Raw genomic sequence first — 24909 nt, 5'->3', positions numbered from 1 at the left:
GACAATCTACACACTGATTCATGACAATCTTCATTCATATCTACTTCCAACATATGAACGATTGTGGACAATTTGAATAATTCGATTATTCTTAATAAACTCAATTATTCTGGAAGTCAAAACATGCAAAAATGAAACAATAGTTAAACAATTAACACAAGATAGTAACATTACTCATAAATAATACTCCTTTATTTAATCATCAAATGTTAATTACATTTATCTATTACACGTCTCTACTACTATCTAATCTATGCTAATATCATCCTTCAGCCCAATACTCCTAGCATGCTGCAAGTGCTTAACCCTACTCAGTCCTTTCGTAAGCGGATCTGCTGGGTTATCTTCTGATGATATCCTCTTCACTACGAGTTGTCCTTCTTCTACACGATGTCTAATAAAGTGATATTTTATGTCGATATGTCAAGATCTACCATGATCCCTCGGTTCCTTGGTCAAGGCAACCGCTCCTTCATTATCACAGAAAATCTCCATGGGCTCCTTTATGGCATGTACAACTCGAAGATCACCGATGAATTTCTTCAACCATATTGCCTCCTTCGACGCTTCGCTCACTGCAATGTACTCTGATTCGCACGTTGAATCAGCTACGGTTTCCTGCTTGGAACTTTTCCAAGTTACTGCTCCTCCGTTTAGGGTAAAGACCCAGCCCGACTGCGAATGGTAGTTGTTCCTGTCGGTCCGAAAGCTGGCGTCACTATACCCTCGCACCTTCAAGTCATCACTCCCTCCGAGGACTAAAAACCATTCCTTCGTCCTCCGAAGGTACTTAAAGATATTCTTAACCACAATTCAATGGGCTCTGCCAGGATTCCCTTGAATCTGCTAACCATGCTCAAAGCAAAGGCTACATCAGGGCGAGTACAAGTCATAGCATACATGATTGAGCCAACTGCGGAAGCGTATGGTACTCGGCTCATTTCTGCTATTTTAGCTTCGGTACTCGGACTTTGAGTCTTACTTAACTTGGCATTGCTTTGTATCGGTAATTCTCCCTTCTTCGAGTTTTCCATACTAAAACATTTTAGTACCTTCTCTAAGTAAGTGTTCTGACTAAGTCCTATTAGTCTCTTACTTCTTTCTCTTACTATCCTTATTCCCAAAATATAAGAAGCCTCTCCAAGGTCCTTCATAGCGAAGCACTTCCCGAGCCAGGACTTAACCTCCTGTAGAGTCGGGACGTCGTTTCCTATGAGTAATATGTCGTCGACATATAGAACGAGGAAGCTTACTATACTCCCACTGGATTTGACATATACACACGATTCATCTTCGCTTCGTACAAATCCAAACTCTTTGACTTTCTCATCGAAGCAAAGATTCCATCTGCGAGATGCTTGCTTAAGTCCATAAATGGACTTCTCAAGCTTACACACTTTATTCGAATGCTTCGGATTCACAAACCCCTCTGGCTGAGCCATGTAAACATCCTCAGCCAACTTTCTGTTAAGGAAAGCGGTCTTGACATCCATTTGCCAAATCTCATAATCATGAAATGCGGCAATAGCTAGCATCACTCTAATAGACTTTATCTTCGCAACTGGTGAGAAGGTCTCATCATATTCTACTCCTGGAGTTTGAGTAAAGCCCTTCGCAACCAATCGCGCCTTATATGTGTGTACTTTTCCATCCACGTCGGTCTTCTTCTTGAAGATCTATTTGCACCCAACGGTCTTACGTCCGGGCACATTATCAACCAAATTCCAAACTTGGTTATCATACATGGATTAGATCTCGCTATCCATTGCCTCTTTCCATTTTGCAGACTCCGGGCCTGCCATGGCTTCCTTATAGCTATTAGGTTCATCAAGGTTTATTAGTGTACCATCACTAATATACGTGTCCCCTTCGGTAGTAATATGAAAACCATAAAACTGGGGTTGAACTCTAACTCTTTCGGAACGTCTAAGAGGTAAGGATTCGTCAATCGGTTCAACCGGAGTTTCCTCCTCGGGTTGAGTGCCAGCGGTAGAGGTTCCTTCATCTATCAACTCTTGAATCTCTTCAAGCTCGATTTGCCTCCCACTGTCTCCTTGGCCTATGAGTTCTCGCTCTCGGAAAACTCCTCTCCTCGCAACAAAGACAACATTGTCCTTCGGTCTATAGAAGAGATATCCAAAGGATTTTTGCGGGTAGCCGATGAAAATACATCGCTTACTTCGAGGTTCGAGCTTGTCGTGAGTATCTCGTCTTACGAAAGCCTCGCAACCCCAAACCTTGATATGTGCCAACGAGGGAGCTTTCCCTGTCCACATCTCGTGAGGTGTTTTGGTAACCTTCTTAGTAGGGACTCGGTTAAGGATATGGGCGGCAGTCTCTAAGGCATACCCCCAAAAAGAGATAGGTAGTGAAGCACGACTCATCATAGAGCGAACCATATCCAATAAGGTTCGATTACGCCTTTCTGCCACACCATTCAACTGCGGTGTCATAGGAGGCGTCAATTGTGAAACTATTCCACACTCCTTGAGATAATCGTGGAATTCAAGACTTAGGTACTCTCCTCCTTGATCGGATCGAAGCATCTTGATTTTCCTGCCCAATTGATTCTCCACTTCATTCTTGAACTCTTTGAACTTTTCAAAAGTTTCTGACTTTTGCTTGATTAAATAGATATACCCATATCTACTATAGTCATCGGTAAAAGTCACGTAGAAGCGGTTCCCATCCTTCGTGGTTGATCTAAACGGTCCACATACATCGGTATGTATTAGGTCCAATAGACCCTCACCCCTTTCACACGTACTTGTGAAGGGTGACTTAGTCATTTTTCCAAGTAAACAAGACTCGCATGTGTCATCTTCCCTACGGTCGAATGACTCCAACACCCCATCCTTTTGGAGTTGGGCTATGCGCTTCTTGTTGACATGTCCAAGACGACAATGCCACAAGGATGCTCTATCCATACTATTGGAAGAATCCATGCATAAAACATCATTTCCTAAGTTATCTACGATCATAACGGTTCCATAAATTCCATTACATGGTATAGCTTCAAAATAAAAGACACTATTTAGATAAGCCAAAATAGAACCATTCTCATTATTAAAAGAAAATCTAAAACCTTGTCTAAACAAACCATGAAATGAAATGATGTTTCTAGCCATTTCTGGCGAATAGAAACAATTGTTCAAATCTAAAGATAAACCATTCCTAAGAACTAAAGAATACACTACAATCTCTGTTCCCCATGATTAGATTTATTCTTCCAAGCTCCACGTCTCTATTTCTTCTAAGTCCCTGCACATTAGAACAAATGTGGTAACCATAACCGGTATCAAGAACCCAAGAAATAGCATGAGATGAATCGTTAGATTTAATTGTGTATATACCTGCGAAAGACAGCTTGATCTTTCCTTCCTTCATGGCTTGCAGGTACTCTGGGCAGCTTCTCTTCCAATGTCCTATCTTGTGGCAGTTGTGGCACTCTGCCTCCTTTGGGTTAGGGCAGGGTTTAGCAGGATCAACTTTGGTCCCACTAGAAGAGGCACCATCTCGGGACTTAACCTTGCGATGGTTCTTAGATGAAGCCTTACTCTTCTTTCCCCTTCCTTGTCCAATAGCCAAAACAGGAGCAGCGGGTGGATTGGGAGTTAGTGCAATATACTTGTCCTTGAAGTTACTCTCAGCGACCCTCAAGAGACCTTGGAGCTTGCTTAGGGTGACCTCTTCTTTGTTCATGTGGTAGGTCATCCTAAATTGATTGTAACTTGGAGGCAAATAGTGAAGCACCATGTCGATCGCCAAGTCTTCCCCAAAGTCAACATTCAACTTGCGAAGACAGTCGACATACCTTTGCATCTTTTGCAGGTGCACGGTAAGAGACTCTCCATGACCCATTTTAGCGGAAATCATGTTAGTGAAAATCTCATAATGCTCTTGTCTTGCGTTTTGGTGGTATCTCTCCAGCAAGTCTTGGTGCATCTCGTACGGGTACATGTCCTCATAGGACTTTTGGAATTCGGAGTTCATAGTGGCTATCATGATGCAATGTACCTTCGTTGCATCACGCTCGTGAGTTTCAAAAGCGGTCATTTCAGCCGGAGTAGCGATTTCAGGGTTGATTTTCTCGAGCTTCTCATCGAGGACATACTCCTTGTCCTCGTAGCGAGCAATAGTGCGAATGTATCTTATCCATTCACTAAAGTTCGTCCCATCGAAAGTGACCTTTTGACAAAGGCTCATCAATGTGAATGAACTAGCAACAGCGTTGTTTGCATTCGACATCTACAAATAGAAAGGACAAAGATAGATTAGAATATGAATCCCTAATTATCACCCAATAAGAAAATTAGGGCTAGGATCCAACAACAATATTTACATATTAGAAAAGGGATTCCGTAATCTAACATGCAAACAATTTGAAGGTAAGTGAATGACGATTCACTAATTCTCCACCACAAAACATTACTTTAAGCTCTAAATGTATTGAGAATTCCTAGGTTTAGAGGAGATTCATTGAAACTTTTCAATGGCATGTTTAAATCTCGATATGCCCCTCTTGTTTGTGACTGGGATACCGAGGATCACAAAGCGGGTGTGAATTACCATGCAAATTTACATGGTGCCTTCATTGTAACGATCACCTATTCGATGTGCCGGTAAACCACACACGCTCAATCGAACTATGATAAACAATGAATCACCCTTTGCCACCTTTGCTTAGAACCAATTAGTGTGCCGGTAAACCACACACGCTCCACTAACTTCTTAGCAAGGGTGCAAAGTGTAATTTCATGGGATTGCATCAATTCATTTTTCCTAAAGTAACTAAGATTGGGAAATTTTTGAAAAACATATAGTTACTTTGTATTTCATATTATACTTTTAATGAGAGATGAGGTTGCCCTATCCTACCCGTTTGGCTAACGACCGTCCACCGATCAAGCAAGCGGTGGGTGTGAGTGTACACCTATTAAGCGCCATTTTATAGGCAGCAACCTTATACCCACCTTATAGACCGACTTCGTGAATGAGGCCTACTAACGGTAAGACTAGCATTTTAATTATACATATATATATATATATATATATATATATATATATATATATATATATATATATATTAATCTTGTAATATTATATTAGTATAGGGTTGGATTTTAAACTTGTAAAATTCTAGGGTTTGAAATTTAAATTGTCTAAATTAAACTTTTAATCATAAAAAATAAATTTCAAAACTTGAGGGCAAGTTTTAAACATTTAAAACATGGAGGATCATATAACAAATAATCTTCATTAACAATTAATTCCATAATTATCCATATATGATTTATTTAATGATTTCTTGCAAAATAATTTACCAATTTAATCAAAATAATTAATTAATTATCACATAAGGAAATTAAATATTTTATTAATTGATAAATATCTTTAACTAGATCAAGATTATAGTCATATATATCAAAAAATCGGATTAGGGTTGATGTAACATGATAAAGGCAAGTTTCCATATAATAAATATAAAAAAAATCCCGATTTTGGCCCTTCCTGACGCTCGGACTCGCTGAGTTCCCAACTGGACTCGCCGAGTCAGGCCAACTCGTCGAGTCCACCATGGGACTCGTCGAGTTCATGACACAGAACCACAAAATTCGAATTTTGCAAGCAAGAAACAAACAATTATGCATCAATTTAATAAAATCCAATCTAGGCTCTGATACCACTGTTGGGTTTTGACCATATGAACATTCCTATGTGCACATACAACCCTAATGCTTGGATCTAGGTTTCTCTAATTAAACATGCATTGAATCCAAGACTTCTAATAACTAATAGAGTATAAGAACAATACAAAATCAAAGCTAGAAGTATACCTTGAAACACTTGTTAGATCTTCTTGTTCTTGGAGCTTTAGAGTCACAAATGTCACTCCTCTAATGGCTTACAAACACCAACTAGCAAGAGGATGATTTGAGAGAGAGGAGACGGAATAGAAATCGGCCAGGGTTTCTTTGCTTTAGCAGAGGTGCTGATGTCCCTTGCCTAAAGGGTCTATTTATACTTGTAAGGCTCCTAGGGTTTCACCCTTTAACCCTAGTTGGATAATCTTTACTCAAAGCAATCCAAATCCTTTCCAAGATAAGCCCTTGGACGATTAGTGGTATATCCCAAGCCCTAGAAATCGTCCAACCCTATCCATAAAGGATTTACAGCCCAAAGTGTAACTATCAAACAATTGACAGTTTATACCCTCTTATTTAATTAATCTCTTTAAGTCACCAATTTAATTCTAATCAATTTATAACTTATATTAATCAAATAACAATATCATTATTCCTTATATTATTCTCATAATATATTAATAATATTTATTCTCTCATAACAATTCATCTTGTCAAGTTGCTATGGTGAAGGCAACCCAAAAGGACCATGCATAATCGAATCAAATACTTGCCTAACATAGTTGCAGCCTTAGACACTATTCCAACAAAGGGTTCTATATATAGTGAGGCTATTAGGTTTATCTAATAAGGAAACCCTAATTTGGATGCTTAAGCCCTAAACAACCCATGGACTCCTTTCCTTAAAGGCCATGGACGATTTCTAATGGGTTTCCCCATAGAATTCGTCCATCCTTATAATATAAGGCAATCCATGGCCCAATTGCAATTATCTTATAATTACAATTCCAGTTCCTTAAGTTTAATTAATCTCTTTTAGTCACAAACTTAATTCTTATTAATTCTTGACTAATATTAATTAAACAATATGATTTCTCCTTTAATATATTATTCTCATAATATATTAATAAATCATATTTAATCCTTTCTCTCCATAATTCATCCTATCAAGTTGCTCTGGTGAAGGCAACCCAAAAGGACCATGCACCATCGGGTCAAGTACATACCAAAATAGTTATGGACTTAGACACTTCCACAAACTCTCCCTATTTGGTAAATTCTCGACATTTCCACAAACAACATAATTAAGAATCAAATCCATTATTGCTAATATTAGAAACATTCAAACATCAATTTTTTTTCATACACGCCATTGCAAGGATAAATAAATAATATAAAATCAAAATTTATTTTATTGCGGAAAAAATTTGTCCTTACAATGCAATTCTTTGAAAAACTATGCTAATACATCTTTCTTAGCAATCTTATTCTAACTCTAAGTAGTAGCTCAAGAGTCTAATCTTCAAGTAATGCGATCGAAATCCATTCCTTCACGGTTAGATTCTGCTCACTTCTTCCCTTAAGCTTCCCTTCTTTTCTTCGATCCTACAAAACATCAATGGTAATTTTATCACATTATGTATTAAGAATCTAGAATAGTAGCTTAAAGGAGTTAGTCAATGGATTTTACCTAAAGCAGAGCCATACGTTTTGACTCTCCCATCTCTTAGATCTCTTAGGTATATAGGGCAGCTTCGTCTCCAATGCCCCTTCTCTTGGCAATAAAAGCAAATTGACTCTTTTGGAACAGGACATGGAACTACTTCAGACATTGCCTTTCTCTTATGATCAAACGTTTCGATCATAGCATGTATCTCGTTGCCAATTTCTATATCCATAGAGGTCCTGAAGGCAGATTCACCAATCAACTTTGCTTTTCTATTGTGCAAAACCATTGTTGATTCAGCGACAATAAGCATATAGGTGAGATCTATAAGGGTCACGTCGCAGTTCATCATATAGTACTCTCTTACGAACTCACAGACAACGGATCCCAACATTCTTAACCTATCAATGTGTGACTTCATCCCTAGGACATGTGTACACACCGACTTTCCTTCTTTATGTTTACTTGCCAAAAGGGCTTGAGTGAGCTTGAACTTTTCAAGCCTTCGAACTTGTGGGTTAGGGAGAATAATTGGAGGAGGTGGAGGAAGTGAAGCATGATCTCTTGTTCCTCGATGGAATCGTGGAATATCATCTTCATGTGGAATCCTTGTTCCAAGGGATTTGGAAAGACCATAGTTGTCGTACTTTGACATCTACAAAATAGGAGAAAACGAATACAACTTAGTTGATTGATTGAGTCCTTTGTAAATCACCCAAATGAGATACTAAGGCTAGGACCTAACACAATATGCTACAACCTAGAAAAGGGATGCCGTAATCTAGTTGCAGAATATTTGAAGGTAAGTGAATGATGATTCACTAATTTCCACCATAAAAAACGAAAAAAGAAATTTAAGTTTTAAATTTATGAAAACTCCTAGATCCTTTGAGATTCATTGAACATTTCAATTGCATGTTTAAATCTCGATATGCCCCTCTAGTTTGTGACTGGGATGCCGAGGATCACAAAGCGGATGTGAATAACCATGCAAACTTACATGGTTCCCTCACATGTTACAGTCACCTATTCGATGTGCCAGTAAACCACACACGCTCCACCGAACTATGAAAAACATTGAGTCACCCTTTGCTACCTTTGCTTAGAACCATTTAGTGTGCCGGTAAACCACACACGCTCCACTAACGTCTTCGCAAGGGTACAAAATGTAGTTTCATGGAATTGCATCAATTCACTTTTTCCTAAGTAACTAAGATTGGGAATTTGTAAAACATTTAGTTAATTTTGTACTTCATTATACTTATAATGGAAGGTTTCTGTCCTATCCTACCCGTTCGGCTAACGACCCTCCACTAGTCAAGAGTGCGGTGGGTAAGAGTGGATACCCATTCAATCGCGATTTTATAGGCAATTTCCTTAAACACCCCTTATAGACTAGCTTTGTGAATGAGGCCTACTAACGGTAAGACTGACTTTTACTTATACATATATATAATGTTTGACTTTTAATGTTATATATAATATAGGGTGTATTTTGCACTTTTAAAATACTAGGAGGTCAAATTTAACAATTATACTTTTAATTCAATTAAATTGTAAACCTAAACTTTTATGGATTTATTAAACCTCTTTTAATTATACACCTTAATTAATTAATAAAACCATAAGGGTGTGATTTGAACTTTTCAAAACAATACTAGGGTTTTAGAATTTAACATTCCTAAATTAAACTTTTAATCAACTTTTAAATTCCAAAACTTGAGGGAAAGTTTTGAAACATTTCAAAACATTAGGGTTTAGAATTTAAATATTTCAAAATCAAACTTTTCAATCAAAATTTAAATTCCAAAACTTGAGGGCAAGTTTTGAAACCTTTTTCAAAACATTAGGGTTTCAACTATTTAAATTCTAAACTTTCAAGTTCTAATTTAAACTATAAAACCTAAAGGGATTAATTTGAAACTTTTCCAAACTTTGTCAAGAATATTCTAGATCACATAATTCAAATAAGGCAATTAACTATAATTGGTGGTTATCTAATTAGATCTAGTTCAAATTCTTGCAAGATAATGATCAAATAATTTCCATAACTTAACATTTATCAAATAAGGTAACAGTTATCTAATTAGATGACCAAAATCTTTTGTTTTGACAAGGATAATCATAAGGAATCAATAAAATTCGAATTTTATTAATTTTAAACAATTATGGCAATTATCCTAAGTCAAAATAGGCAAAAATCCCGAAACAGCCTCCTTCTGATGCTCGAACTCGCCGAGTACCCCCATGGACTCGCCGAGTAGGGGGCACCTCGCCGAGTCCACAGTGGGAATCGCCGAGTCCATCATGCAGAACCACAAAAATCGAATTTTTTCAACATACAAGGCATCAATACAATAGAAACCAATCAAGGCTCTGATACCACTAATGGGTTTTGTTCATCAGAACATCCTATGTGCTCATACAAACCCTAATGCTTGGATCTAGGTTTCTCTATTGTAGATGCAAGTTATCCAAGACTATAAACCCTAATTCTAGCATACAAGTAATCATATTAACATAAGAATGGGTTTAAGATATTACCTTGATTGTTATATAGCAATAACAATCCCAAATCCTTCTTATATTGACTTTAGAAAGCTTAGAGTCACAAATGTCACTCCTCTAATGGTTCACAAACACCAAGAGCAAGAGGATGAAGAGGAGAGAGGATGGAGGCTGCCCAAAACGTGTACTAACCCTAGAGAACAAGTTCACCACGTTTTTGAGCCATAAGGGTTCTATATATAGTGAGGCTATTAGGGTTATCTAATAAGGAAAGCCTAATTTGGATGCTTAAGCCCTAAGCAACCCATGGACTCCTTTCCTTAAAGATCTTGGACGATTTCTAATGGGTTTCCCCATAGAATTTGTCCATCCTTATAATATAAGGCAATCCATGGCCCAATTGCAATTATCTTATAATTACAATTCCAGTCCCTTAAGTTTAATTAATCTCTTTTAGTCACAAACTTAATTCTTCTTAATTCTTGACTAATATTAATTAAACAATATGATTTCTCCTTTAATATATTATTCTCATAATATATTAATAAATCATATTTAATCCTTTCTCTCCATAATTCATCCTATCAAGTTGCTTTGGCGAAGGCAACCCAAAAGGACCATGCACCATCGGGTCAAGTACATACCAAAATAGTTATGGACTTAGACACTAATCCTAGAGCATTAAGGTATTATAACACTTGTGGAACTAGGCTAGGTTCAATTCTAGGGCTTGTGAAGGGTTTAAGGCTTCAAAATGGACCAAAAGAGGAGTTTACGGCCTATGACTACTCCTTGAGGAGTTTACGACCGTAAACACATGAGTTTATGGTAGTAAACTCATGTTGGTCCATTTCTTTTGTTGTTTGGTGGTTCTAACTCGTGCATTTAAGGTTCTAGTCACTTTTAGGGGCATAGGAAAGTGTTAAGGGCACTTTAACACCCTTTGGGGGTGTTTATGGTCTAAGAATGGGTGTTTACGGTCCAAGAATCTTCTTGGGCTGTAAACTCAAGTGTGACACATATTTGTATGCTTTGGTGCATATCATGAAGGAAAAATTAGGTTCTATGCACTCAAGGAAGTTCATGGAAGCTCTTGGAGGTGTTTGAGGGGTAGTTTAACACTTAAACAAGTGTTTATGGTCCATGAAGATGGGTTTACGGTCTAAGGATGTTCCTAGACTATAAACTCATGTTTACTCCCCATTTGGTCCGATTTTGGTGTTCTAAGTCCTTTCGTGTAAGCCTCTAAGCCATTGCTAAGCATGAGAAGTGTTTGGGAGGGTTTTTGGGCATCAAACCCACTTCCAAAGGGGTTTACGGTTTTGGGAGGCTCCCAAGACCGTAAACTCATGTTCTTGAGATTTTTGGATGATTAAGTCATGAATTTGCAAGCTAGATAAGTTAGATAACAAGCTAGGAAGGTTTACTTACCGATTTGGGGCTCGGAGGGGCGATTTTGACCAAAACCCGTTTGTAGAGAGAGAAAGTAGAGAGAGAGAGAGTCTAAGGTGGGAAAAGGCTTCTAAGGAGTGTCCACCCACCCTTATATAGGGCTTGGGTGTTGTACCTGGTATACGACTACCCGATACTTATGTTCAACGGGGTTTAAAATTTTACCCGGTTAAATGGCCGCAAATAAAAATAAACTTTTTCCAAATAAATGGAAAGATAATGTACGTGTTTTTATTTTCGCTTGACGAATATTAATTAAAATATTCCAACGGGTTTAAATCCGGTCAAAAATATTTTCGGGATAAATTTGGCTAATTTTTGACGTAATTAATTTCGACGTTAATTTCGACGTTAAAACTAACGGAAATTTTTGGGTTGTCACATCATCCCCCCGTAAGAGGGAATTTCGTCCCGAAATTCAGGTTTAGGCAAGGAAGTAGGTATGAATGACTGATTAATGAGATGAGGGTACTTCCTATTAGGCTGGTCCTCGCACTCCCAAGTGAACTCTGGCCTTTGCTTGGCGTTCTAACAAACCTTCACTTACGGGATTCGAATTTTGTCTCGTGCCGTTAGCGATTCCTACAGGTTCGTCTACGTAGTTAGGGTTCCCAAATGGTTTCTATCAAGATGAGTGGGATACAAAGAGTGACATCGGGCAAACACTTATCAAGTCTAAGAAGTGGATTGATCTGTGGTGCAGCTTGTGGCATTTCCGAAAGTAGTAGTGGTCTGACGAGGGTTGGACCAATCTTCGTAAAGAATCTCAGATGGTCCTAAGCTCTCGGAAGGGTGGAGCTTTTCAGTACTTATAACATAGTGTACTTCTATGGCGAGATCATCACTGGCGTGATCGCCATTCCAAAGTTCCAAACGTTCTCTCTCATACTGGAAGTGTAGTCCTTCGGGTTGGTTCTTAAACGTTCGGGTTGTCCTTGGATTCGTGTTCCTGTTGATTGGCTCTCCGAGGTTTTCTAGATCATCAGATGGATTGCGTGTCTACGGGTATTTGTTTGTTGCAGAGTGTCTATCTCAATCTTGTGCAAAATGAACCAGCACTTCTGATTCTTGAGATATTTCTAACGGAAACCCTCAGGTCAGGGAGATAGGGTTTCACCAGACGAGTGTTAGACTATCTCGGGAGGTGGTTCTACTATTTCTGTGCGAGATAGTATTCGTGGAACACCTAGTAGTCCAATGAATCTCTAAGGCATGTCCTATTCTCCAATGCGTTGGTTTATTTTAGTGCGGAAAGCGCGTGCTCTTGTATAACCCATCGACTAACACCTAGACTGGTGTCAAGTCTATGATCTCTTCGGGATCTGGGTTATAAGGCTTAACGCAACCTACTCTCGCACTTTATTCAAGTGTTCTTGGTTGCGGAGGTTATCCTGTGGTTCTTGGTATTCTAGTGTTCACTTCGGAGAATGCGGTCTATCGTCTATAGGGCGACGGTGATTTCCCTCATGCGAGAGGGCGGAGGGTCCTAGGCGCTACTCGTCGGTAACGGGGTGGACGAAGTGCCTGAGTAGTGAGAACATCTTCAACAACTACTCTCCCGAAGGTTCTGAGTTTTCTCGGTCTAGGTCAAATCTAATGAGTATAGGGTTCCATCACTCGGAACTTTAATCTCCTCATCCACTCTTCTCAGAGTTTAACTTATCGTAGCTTCCAGGGATACGGGATATCCGCTGAGATGCCTAGTTTTGGGAATTAAGCGTGAGTGGATGGTCCTAGTCAATGTCCTTGATTCTTACGACTCATATTTCTTTACCAACCGAGGGTGTTAGCTACTATGTTGGCTTAACTGGGATGACAACAATCTTCCGATTTGTGATCATTATAGTAGCTCAACCCGCAGGGGTTCTGGCGACTCTAGCTCCCTTCCCGTGGGATAGGATGAAGGGTTTTACTATGAGGTTCATAGTAGATCTCATACTTGGCTTAACCACTCATACTTGGTGTATGCAAGCTGTATATCACCTTTATGCATATACTCAGTTATAGTGGTCAGTCCCATGAGTTCTATCCTCTTGATTCACGAACCTAATTTGCGAGGTGCAAAGGGTCTTTCTGGGTTCCTACGGTGTCTGCTTCGGGTGGTTATCGTCTTCTGGAATGCCTGCAGTGCCTTTCTCTTCGGTTTCTATCTGTCTAATAGGGGTTGGTTAAAAGCGCGCGGTACCCTTCTCCTGGGTACTTCGGAAGGTTTGAAATAAGAGTGAAGACTGACGGATCGTATTAGTCTTTATTATTTTTATTTTGCTTAGGTTCGGAAGAACCTTTATTTGCCGAAATGGCTATGGTGAAAGTTCTTTTTACACAGCACTAAGGATTTACACATGGTTGCACGAAGTCAAACCATGATTGATAGAGGCGTCGAAGTTGGCATACTTCGACATGATATAGAATGAGGGTCGATAGAGTCATGTGTTGAATGGTCACACAAGTTCTAGGCATCTCAGGTTTCATCCCATGTATCACTGTCGCGGATACCTGGACCGATAGAGTTGACGCGGAACTATAGAGAGTCCTAAGTGTTTCTGATTAGAGTACCTTTTCATGAATGGATTCTCACGAGGCATTTCTATAATCGCCTAACATATACTAGTCATGTATAATTAAGGTGGGGAGGACTGTTGACTGAGCGACTCCGCCCTAAACCCACAACCAAATAAGGAATAGGAAATGAGGCGGCATTTGCTCACTCTAGGTCTATCCATCTCAATTATACATGGCCGTAACGTATATATCTAGCCATTATAGTTTTACCTGATGAAATTTTAAATTTTTATAACAGTGCTGCAACTTTCGCCTTAATGGGCAAATAATTACATTTAGAATTAGCCTTTTAATGTTTTTGGTTAGTTATCTAAGATTGAGAGACGTACCAAAAATCTATCGGGTTCCTTGATGCTTCTCCCTAAGCATTAGAGTTAGACTCCTCCTGTGTATTTGTTGTTTCCTTCGGTTGGGGAGTCCCTTTTGAAGTGCCCAATCCTACCACATAGATGGCAAACTGTATTGGCCGCCACACTGGTGGTTGATGTAATAAACTCAACCGGGGTTCTGCAAACGCGAGCAGTATGCCCCTTCATGTTGCACCTAGCACAAAAGAGTTCCCGACATATACCATGATGATTGTAGCTACACTTGCTGCAGTGGGGAAGGCTTCCTAGGTATGGTCTCCTTGTAGTTAGGATGGAGGGGCTGGCAGGGGTATTGACTGTCTCGGCTCGTTGCCCTTCAGCAGGTCCTTGAGCCGAGGCACTTCCCTCCTCGATCTTGATCTTTCTCTTCAGTGGATTTGGTTGAGGTTCTTGGGTGGCTAGGTATACAGAGGTTGATTGCTGCTGTCCATTACTTGGATCAGAATTTCCGATGGGGCTCTTGCTAACATTGGCGTTGTTAGCATTCAGTTGAGCCATGACAGCTGCTACAGCTGCCGAGACTGCAGCTTGGAACGTAGCTTCATCGAATAGGAGAGTCAGTTTCTTGCCAGCGGATAGGTTATGCTTCTTCGAAGGCATGGTTTTTCCTACATGTAAAGGAACATAAGCTGATGAGAGACGATGGTTAACCCTGGACATATCTATCCTTACTATATTAGGCATAAATTTCCCGTGCTTCGGATACTGGTTGTCTGAGTGTCGACCTACATCCCTATGATGTAGTCCGGGTGTCGAGGTAGGAGTATGAGTATCGGAAAAAGCCATAAGATGGGAGTCGTTCCTACTAAGTTACCTTTATACTGGGAAAGGTTTCACTCTCCGGCTTGGAAAGATTTGAGAACAGCTCGGAACGAATACCGGTTGAAGAAAAGCTCATGAAGACTTATGGCTAAACATCCTCAATAGAGGTGTGGGGATCCGCTCTAATCGTATTACTTGCAACGGGAATAAGGCGATTTACCTAACATATAGCATGAGTAGTGTAATCACTAACTCACTAAATTGTATTATTTTATGGGTGCATTAGCGTGATGAACACGAGGAAAAGACACTTCTCGGGTTCCATGCACTGGCTCCCTCTGTCTACCTCGTATCTTTGACTGGAACCGGCTTTGGTTTCCTTCGGGCCGTTACCTAGGGTTTTCTTCTCCTATAGACATATTGAATTTCTACTCCGCCTTACTTCCGAATCCGACTCTGGGTGTCATCACTTCATGATGGATGACTGGAAATCTCAGAAGTTTAGGCAAATTTCTCACCGATGTCCCTAAAAAGATATAGGCACTTGGTGATTTCAATAGTCTCGACCCGGTTCACTTATCTCCGAATTGGAAATCTTCTCAATGAACCTCTTCCGGGTCTGAATCAACTCTTCTGTCGAATACTGAAGTGGATAGGGTATTCTACAGGGTTCGTGCGAGAATGGAAATGTCTAAAGAATCCTAAGAGATTATTAACATTTCACTGGGTGATTCATATCGAGTCCTGCTACGTTTAAATAGGGTATACAAATCATATATAGCTTAGATCCAATAGGCCTTCGAATATGTGATACTACTCTATATCCACATCCCAACGAGGAAAAGGAAGTAGAGCGAAACCACACATTCTTAGCCTATGGGATCCTTATTATATAAAACCTTGGAAGTTTACTCTCTGTAATTGTAGGTATATCAATAAAGATCTTTTTAGTTCTTCACACAAGGTTATCTATGGATCCTAAAATACCCCTATGGTATTTTAATTTCTTGTTTGTTTCTTAACTACTGAATCTGATTCTGGGATTAATGCGAGTCTTTTAGTATTCCAAAATACTCCCACAGTATTTTAACCTTTATGTTTGGCTCTAGCATTCCTAGTTGGTAAGTTTTAGACCTGTTGCAACACCACTATCACTCCCAAGCACATGTTCATCGCATCTCGATAAATGTTGTTGATCAGGTTACATTTATTCCAGCTTACGATTACATAACTGCCCAGGTTTGACGGTAATGTTCAACATCCGAAGACTTTTATTCTTGTTCTTCTGGTGATACTTGTATTCGAGTGTTTAGATTCTGGATGTTCTTATACATTGATAAAATATGGTTATATTTTAAAGTATAATTCTTGGTCAGAGTGTTTTATCCCTATGTATTTATGGGTTGTATATCTTTTATGAATTGATATACTTTGCTCACTATAAATAATGCTCTGATACCAATCTATCACACCCCAAAACCGAAACGGCAGAAACGTTCTGGGGTGGATGACGTCATGTCAAGTATCACAACATATGCAGTATAGTAATCAAAGTACAACAACTATTGCATTAATAGTAATAGTTTTACATAGTTTACATCACATAGAAACATCAAAGTAATACAAGTAATAATATAGGTGCAGCTTGGTACTAAACTGTTTTCACCAAAAGCTCCTGGGATGTACCTGTCTATTGCTGACCTGAGAATACAAGTTATTTGAAAGCGAGTATCATCATTTTTATAAATGCTGGTGAGTTCATAAGTATTTAGTGTCATTTTATTCAAATAACTTTATACAAGTAGTAGTTTAGAATCAACGGTGTATTAGAGTCTTTTCCAGAAAATCCTATATTTTCTAAACAAAAGCAGTCTTCTACCAAGACCCGATCAAGTTGTGTTTTAAAGAGTAATTTTCCCTAAAATACTATCATTACCAAAATACGGTATTTGATTTAAAGGAAGTAGAAGAATATCACTAGTAAAATACAAGGGAAAATAACATATGCCTCAGCAGAAGATACTGCTGACTAAGGCAAGAAATCATAGACTCCAGGAGAGTATCGAGTGAACGACACATCTGGCTCAGTCTAACAAAAGGAAACACAGACCCCAGACGGTATCAAATGAAAGATACAACTAGCAAGGCGTAGAACAGTGAACACAGACCCCAGACAGTATCAAATGAATGATACGTCTAACAAGGTCTAAAAAAAGAGACACAGACCCCAGACAACATCAATTGAATGATACGTCTAGCAAGGTCTAAAACAAAGAGTGATCTTAAAGGTGTTGTTTCAAAAATACAGTGTTAATTACCATTACCTGAAGGCCATGAATTATAAGGAAACCCCGAGATACTCGTAACCATACTGATAGACACTAGAGAACTTGACGCCCTGCAAGCATCGGAAAGAATGTGACATTTGTCACCCCTTGGCTTGGTAGGCCGTGGACTGTAGCTAGCAGTCAGGGTGTGGGGGTGTCAATCCTGTATAGATCTATACACACAATGCCCGATCTCCCTACAGGAGACTCTGGTTACCAACTTGACAAGGGAGAAGGTCGTGTCCTGAAGATGCATCTCGTATAGTGAGTTCTGATGTAAATACTGAGCTAATGATAGAGACTCACAAATAAACTGACCGACGTAAACCTATATGTCTATACATGTAAACATAATATATAATTAATGATCAAACGACCTTCGGACAGATATCCGATCCCACAAGACCACATCCCAACGAGGAAAAGGAAATAGGGCGAACTAGCATTTCTAAGTCCTTTAAACATTATTTATATAACTATACAAGTACAGGCATACATTTAACTAAGTAGAAGCATTTAACGAAGTCGAAGTGTTTATCGAAGTAGAAGTGTTTCACGAAGTAGAAGCGTTAACAAGTAGAAGCGTATCTCGAAGTAGAAGCGTATCACGAAGTAAAAGCGTATCACGAAGTAAAAGCGTATCACGAAGTAAAAGCGTATCACGAAGTAAAAGCGTATCACGAAATAAAAGCGTTAACAAAGTAATAGCATTTAACTAAGTAGGAGCATTAACTAAGTAGAAGTATAATGAAGCAGTAGTATCTAACAAAGTAGGAGTATAAAAACATGGAAGAAAACTTTGATGAAAACTTGGGAAAACCTTTATACTTAAGAAAACCACGACTTGGTATTCTTTTGTAAAATAAGTTTGAAAACCTTTAGAAATCCTTTGAAAACCTTTCATAAACAAGTTTTAAATGAACTTTGATAAAACATTATAGGTAAAGAAATCCTTTGATTAAAATATTGTTGTAACTAAATTTGAAATAAAACATAAAGCGCGAGAGTGAATTTTAGAAAAGCTTTGAACAAGTAAAGACGTTTTAGAAAACCATTTATAGTATCATACTTGGTAAAACAGTTAACAGTGTAATAAATCCTTGTGCATGCGGGTTATCAATCACATGTGATTGATATGATAACTGGCATGTTTTAGCTTGTATCCCCCCCATAAAAGCATGTAAAAACATTTAAAAGGTTAATTCAGGGGTATGAACTCACCTATTGTAAGCGGATCGCACGAAAGTGTCGAATGGGTGCTCGGTGTCAAGTAAAGACTTGAACACACTTGGTGACCTATTAACATATGATGACATATGTTTACATACAATTTGTAAATATAATACTAATTAAACACTTATACGCATCCTAAAATGCGGAAAACACTTTGGTTAAGTGCTAGGAGTGTCCTAGGTAACATCTAAGGGTGTGTATGGCCTAGATAGGGAGTTTACTCTTCAAGAGTAAACTCTTTATAGAGTTTACGGACCTAATACCTTGTCCCCATGAGTTTTTGGTCGTAAACTCATGGATGGTGTGTTCTTTGATGCATTAAGGTCTTATAACACTTGTGGAACTAGGCTAGGTTCAATTCTAGGGCTTGTGAAGGGTTTAAGGCTTCAAAATGGACCAAAAGAGGAGTTTACGGCCTATGACTACTCCTTGAGGAGTTTATGACCGTAAACACATGATTTTACGGTAGTAAACTCATGTTGGTACATTTCTTTTGTTGTTTGGTGGTTCTAACTCGTGCATGTAAGGTTCTAGTCACTTTTAGGGGCATAGGAAGGTGTTTAGGGCACTTAAACACCTTGGAAAGGTGTTTACGGTCCAAGAAGATGTTCTTGGGGAGTTTACTACCTTAAACACATGAGTTTACGTTAGTAAACTCATGTTAGTCCATACATCATGTGTTTTTGTGGTTGTAGGTTAAGCATACGAAGTTCTAGGTCCAATTCCAAGCCATACAAAGTGTTAAGGGCACTTTAGCACCCTTTGGGGGTGTTTATGGTCTAAGAATGGGTGTTTACGGTCCAATAACCTTCTTGGGCCATAAACTCAAGTGTGACACATATTTGTATGCTTTGGTGCATATCATGAAGGAAAATAAGTTCTATGCACTCAAGGAAGTTCATGGAAGCTCTTGGAGGTGTTTGAGGGGTAGTTTAATATTAAACAAATGTTTATGGTCCATGAAGATGAGTTTTGATGGGTTTTGAGCATTCTAACACTTCCTAAGTGTACATGCAACCCTAATAAACCTTGGATCTATGTTTGTCTAAGATACATGCAAATAATTATTTTTCCAAGGCTTATATCCTAACTAGCATGGCATGGGGAACTTGAATCAAATAAAGCTAGTAGAAACACTTACCTTGTAGTTGTAGTTGATTCCTTGGAGTTTAAGAGCCTAGCACCAATAATGTGGATGCCTCAAATGAAAGTCACAAATCACCACAAACTTGGAACTTTGAGAGAATAGTCACACTTCTCTTGAAATCGGCCCTCACCTCAACATGTGTCAACTAGTGTGATTTCAAGAGCCAAAGCCTCCTTTATATAGTGTGGTGGATTAGGGTTACATCCATGTAAACCCTAATACCCATGTCTCTTCATTTCCATGAGATACATGGGTTAAAGCTCCATGGAGTATCCATGGACTTCTCCATTCAAGCCTAGCCCATTCCAAATAAGCATAAGCCCACACTATATAAATATAGAAGCCCATATTTAATTAGTAATATCTTTGATCACTAAATTAATCCTAGATTAATTATAGATCACTACTAATTAAATAATATGATCTTATATTAATATATTAGAACTTATAATATATTAATAAATCATAACTTGTACTATTCTCAAATATTATCCATAAATTGTTCGGGTGAAGTGCAACCCAAATGGACCATGCCGGGTCGGGTCAAGTATATACCAAATATAGTTATGGACTTAAGACACTATATCCAACAGTCTCCCACTTGGATAAGTCTAGTAACTATATTTGCAAGTATAACTTCAGGAACCGATCAGCAATCGTAGCTCTCTAAACTCTGTTGAACTAGAACGCGCCATTTAGATAAGTGATCATATAATCCTCTGTTCTAGATATCAGCCGGACAAACACATGGAACATTGTCTTGCTTATTGTCCAGCATTTGTTTCCCGATTTCCGATTTGTTTGACATAGAACTCAACTGAACACATCAATTTAGTTCTGACCGGGCCCGGTACAAGGGTCAAAACAAAATCATCGAGAGGCCCAGATATCAGCTTCTAATCCAAGAAGGAACAGATAAACTTCGACTCGTATGCTTGTTCTACCACTCATTGAATTACACACAAAATCACGTTTTATAACATCAAGTTACCAATGCGTTTACGTACAATCAATGCATAACCAACTCGTAAGTAACAAATCATATCTCTAGGTTTGAAGACTTATATGATATTACCGTCTCACGATCACTCGAGATAAAATTCCATGAAGTGATTCCAGTGAGCTTGGGTTGAGTCCAATGCTCAGAACTTATGAGCACTCATGATTGTTGTAGCCATGTCCAACACCTTAGACCTCTGCAACCAATCATGACAGTCTTGATTCATACCTACTTCCGACATATGACCGACTATGGAGGTTTGAATAATATGATATACCAAACATAATTATTCTGGAAGTCAAAACATGCAAAAGAAATATAGTAAAAGATCGACAAGAGATAGCAACACTTTACTCATAAATAAAACACCTTTTATTCATCATCAAATGTCAATTACACTTTACAAATTTCTGGGTTATCTAACTACTAAAACTTATATCATCCTTCAGCCCTATGCTCCGAGCATGCTGGAGATGCTTAACCCTACTCAGTCCCTTCGTGAGGGGATCTGTCGGGTTCTCATCCGATGATACCCTCTTCGCCATGAGGAGTCCTTCTTCAATTCGATGTCTGATAAAATGGTATTTTCTGTTGATGTGTCTGGATCTCCCGTGATCCCTTGGTTCCTTGGCTAAGGCAACCGCACTATTGCTGTCACAGAAAATCTCCATTGGCTCTTTTATAGCTGGTACAACTCCAAGGTCTCCGATGAAGTTCTTTAGCCATATCGCCTCCTTTGCTGCCTCGCTTGCTGCTATATACTCTGATTCACAAGTGGAATCAGCCACTGTCTCCTGCTTGGAACTCTTCCAAGAAATTGCTCCTCCGTTTAGGGTAAAGACCCAGCCTGACTGAGAGCGGAAATTATCCCTATCAGTCTGGAAGCTAGCATCACTATACCCTGCAACTCTCAAGTCATCACTCCCACCGAAGGTAAGGACCCAGTCCTTAGTCCTTCACAGGTACTTGAGGATATTCTTTACCGCGGTCCAGTGTTCCTTGCCAGGGTTCGCCTGATACCTGCTAACCATGCTCAAAGCAAAGGCTACATCAGGTCGAGTACACGTCATGGCATACATGATCGATCCTACAGCTGAAGCATAAGGAAATCGACTCATTTCTGCTATCTCAGGCTCACTACTAGGGCTTTGTGTCTTACTCAATCTGGCGTTACACTGAATGGGTAACTCACCTTTCTTGGAGTTATGCATGTTGAATCTTTTCAACACTTTGTCCAAGTAGGTACTTTGGCTAAGTCCAATTAGCCTTTTACTCCTGTTTCTCAAAATCTTTATCCCTAGAATATAGGCAGCTTCACCAAGGTCCTTCATAGCGAAACACTTCCCAAGCCAGGACTTTACTTCCTGCAGGGTTGGGATGTCATTTCCTATGAGTAGTATGTCATCCACATACAGTACCAAAAAACTGACTATGCTCCCACTAGCCTTGATATAGACGCAAGATTCATCTTCACTCCTCGAAAAGCCAAATTCCTTGACTTTCTCATCAAAGAAAAGATTCCACCTGCGAGGTGCCTGTTTCAATCCATAAATGGATTTCTCGAGCTTACACACTCTATTAGGGTACTCGTTGCTGACAAAACCCTCTGGCTGACTCATGTAAACATCTTCAGCCAACTTTCCATTAAGGAAAGCGGTTTTGACATCCATTTGCCATATTTCATAATCATGAAATGCAGCTATAGCCAACAGAACCCGAATAGACTTAATCTTGCCTACTGGAGAAAAGGTCTCATCATAGTCCACTCCAGGAATTTGAGAGAAGCCCTTTGCAACAAGTCTAGCCTTATAAGTGTGTACATTACCATCCATGTCGGTCTTCTTCTTGAAGACCCATTTGCACCCTACAGTCTTACGACCAGGTACATTCTCAACCAAGTTCCACACTTGATTGTCATACATGGATTGTATCTCGCTATCCATGGCCTCTTTCCATTTAGCAGCCTCAGGGCCTGCCATTGCTTCCGTGTAGCTGTTAGGTTCATCCAGACCTACTAGTGTCTCACCTTCCTCAGTAATATGGAAACCATAGTAATGCTCAGGTGCATTCCTAACTCTCGTGGAACGCCTCAAAGGTACAGGCTCATCAACTGGCTCAACAGGAGTTTCCTCCTCAGGTTGAGGGCTAGTGTTTGAAGTTCCTTCACCGCTTGATTCTTGAATTTCTTCAAGATCAATTTGCCTCCCACTGTCTCCTTGGCTTATAAATTCTCTCTCTCGAAAGACTCCTCTTCTTGCTACAAAGACCACATTGTCACTAGGTCTGTAGAAGAGGTAACCAAAGGATTGTTGTGGGTAGCCGATGAAAATACACCTCTCGCTTCGAGGTTCGAGCTTATCATGAGTCTCGCGTCTCAAGAAAGCCTCACAACCCCAAATCTCGATGTGGTCTAGCTTAGGTACTTTGCCAGTCCACATCTCGTGAGGAGTTTTGGCAACTTTCTTTGTAGGGACAAGATTAAGAATATGGGCGGCAGTCTCTAAGGCATACCCCCAGAATGAGATTGGTAGCGTAGCTCGACTCATCATGGAACGAACCATATCCAACAAGGTTCGATTACGCCTCTCAGCCACACCATTCAACTGTGGTGTCCTGGGAGGTGTCAATTGTGAGACAATCCCACATTCCCTAAGATAGTCGAGGAACTCTGAACTAAGATACTCACCTCCTCGATCGGATCGAAGCATCTTAATGTTCCTGCCCAATTGATTCTCGACTTCCTGTTTAAATTCCTTAAACCTCTCGAAAGTGTCTGACTTATGCTTGATTAAGTAGACATATCCATATCTACTGTAATCATCAGTAAAAGTCAAATAATAACGATTAGCATCCCTTGTGGCATGTTTGAATGGTCCACACACATCCGTGTGTATAAGGTGCAACAAACCTTCACCCCTCTCACACGAGCCTGTGAAGGGTGACTTTGTCATTTTTCCAAGTAAGTATGATTCGCAACTATCATCTGACTTTAGGTCAAACAACTCCAAGACTCCATCCTTTTGGAGTTGGCCTATGCGTTTCTTGCTTATATGTCCAAGACAACAATGCCATAATGATGCTTTATCCAAGTTATTATTATTAGTAGAATCAATACACAAAACATTATTTCCTAAGTTATCTACAACAGATACAGCTTCATACACACCATCACAAGGTAATGCTTTAAAATAAAAAACATTATTATAGAAAACATCTATAGAACCAACTTCATTATTAAATGAAAAGGTAAACCCTTGTTTGTACAAAGCATGAAAGGAAATAATATTTCTTGTCATTCCTGGCGAATAACAACATTTATTCAAATCTAAATTAAACCCACTACTTAGCGATAAAGTATAAACTCCAATCTTGGTAACAGGTAAAGCCTTCCTATTCCCCATGATCAAGTTTATTCTTCCTTGCTCCACATTCTCACTTCTTCTTAGTCCCTGCAAGTCACAACAAATATGAATACCACAACCGGTATCAAGGACCCAAGATTTAGAATGAGGTGAGTTATTAGAAATGATAGTGTAAGTACCTGCATGGTTGGGTTTGACTTTCCCATCCTTCACATCCTGTTGATACTTTGGGCAGTTCCGCTTCCAATGAGACTTTTCATGGCAATAGAAGCATTCAGCCTCTTTTGGGTCAGAAGAAGGAGTGACGAAACCTTTCTTGGTTCCACTTGAAGAAGAGCCATCAAGGGTCCGAGCCTTGGTACCCTTCAAGGACCTCTTTCTCTTCCTCCATCAACTTTTCCCAATTGCCAAAACCGGAGTTGAGTTTGGAGTAGGAGTGATAGCAACCAACTTCCCCTTAAGACCTGATTCTGCGGTCTTGAGAAGTCCCTGAAGTTTGCTGAGTGTGACCTCTTCCTTATTCATGTGATATGTCATGCGGAATTGATCATAGCACGATGGTAAGGAGTGCAAAATGATATCTATTGCAAGATCCTCAGGGAATTTCACATTAAGCTTCAGCAAACGATCCACATACCTTTGCATTTGCTGCATGTGGCTCGTGACGGATTCCCCGTCCTTCATCATGGTTGTTATCATGGAGCAGATGATTTCATACCTATCTTGTCTTGCACTTTGATGGTATCTTTCCATCAAATCTTGGTGCATTTCATAAGGGTAGAAATCCTCATAAGACTTTTGGAGTTCCGCTGTCATCGTGGCCATCATGATGCAAGCCACTTTCGTAGCATCCCTTTCATGTGCCCGAAATTCAGCG

Source organism: Lactuca serriola, chromosome 8 (assembly GCF_051521515.1).
Source record: "Lactuca serriola cultivar US96UC23 chromosome 8, Lser_US96UC23_V15, whole genome shotgun sequence".
Lineage (NCBI taxonomy): Eukaryota > Viridiplantae > Streptophyta > Magnoliopsida > Asterales > Asteraceae > Lactuca > Lactuca serriola.
Note: the sequence above shows the minus strand (reverse complement) of the source record.